Below are 1116 nucleotides of genomic sequence, written 5' to 3'. Positions count from 1 at the left end.
CATACTGCCAGGTATTCAAACACATGGTCTCTATCTTCAGGTACCTGGTAAAGGCAGGTCAATCTGTGAGCTAAAAGATTTTCCCCAATTCATCTAGTTAGTAAGTGGGTAGAGCAGGATTACAACTCAGGTTTGATTTAACAAATTATTACATGAAAGCTCTACCTGCCTAGAATCTGTGGTAGATTGTTTTGTATAGGTAACCACCTTGAATATTTGTTGGTCCCATGAGAAGAGGAGTTTGGAGCCTCCAGAAATCAATGTCATGATTAAAATACAGTTTGTAAATTAAAGATTATAAATATGGGATACTTGGGTGGCGCAGCGGTTTGACGCCTGCCTTTGGCCCAGGCGTGATCCTGGAGATCTGGGATCGAATCCCACGTCGGGCTACCGGTGCATGGAGCCTGCTTCTCCCTCTGCCTATGTCTCTGCCTCTCTCTTTCTCTCTCTCTCTCTCTGTGTGACTATCATAAATATATAAAAATTTTAAAAAAACTTAGTACAGATTATAAATAAAAGTTCTGAAAAAGTTCTGAATTAAACTCAGTAAGAGGGGAAGCCCCAAAATGTGCTGTCAAACCCATGTTGCTCAGGGTCAACTGTGTGTGTGTGTGTGTGTGTGTGTGTGTATTTTAAGGCGCTGTTCTACTGTAATACAAGGCAGAAGGTAAAACAAGATTCAGGATTGTATGGAGTTCCAATTCCTTGAGTGGAAGAACTGGTAGTAAAGAATTTAGATCCACTAAAAAGCTTGATTAGAATGTTGATAGTGTTAGCTTAAACAAGAACTTGCAATGGAAAAGAGACTCAAAATTCCAGAAAGGAAAAAAAAAAGAACTTTAGAAAGTTGTTTGTAGGACGTCTGGGTGGCTCAGCGGTTGAGCGTCTGCCTTTGGCTCAGGGCGTGATCCCAGTCCAAGGGTAGAGTCCTGCATTGGGCCCCCTGTGAGGAGCCAGCTTCTCCCTCTGCCTGTGTCTCTGCCTCTCTCTGTGTGTCTCTCATGAATAAATAAATAAAATCTTAAAAAAAGAAAAATTGTTTGTAAAGAAATAGTATAAGAAAAATACTCATAACCGAAAAATTTTGAAATTGGATTATAATGGTTAAAAACC

The sequence above is a fragment of the Canis lupus genome, chromosome X (genome assembly GCF_003254725.2).
Source record: "Canis lupus dingo isolate Sandy chromosome X, ASM325472v2, whole genome shotgun sequence".
Lineage (NCBI taxonomy): Eukaryota > Metazoa > Chordata > Mammalia > Carnivora > Canidae > Canis > Canis lupus.
Note: the sequence above shows the minus strand (reverse complement) of the source record.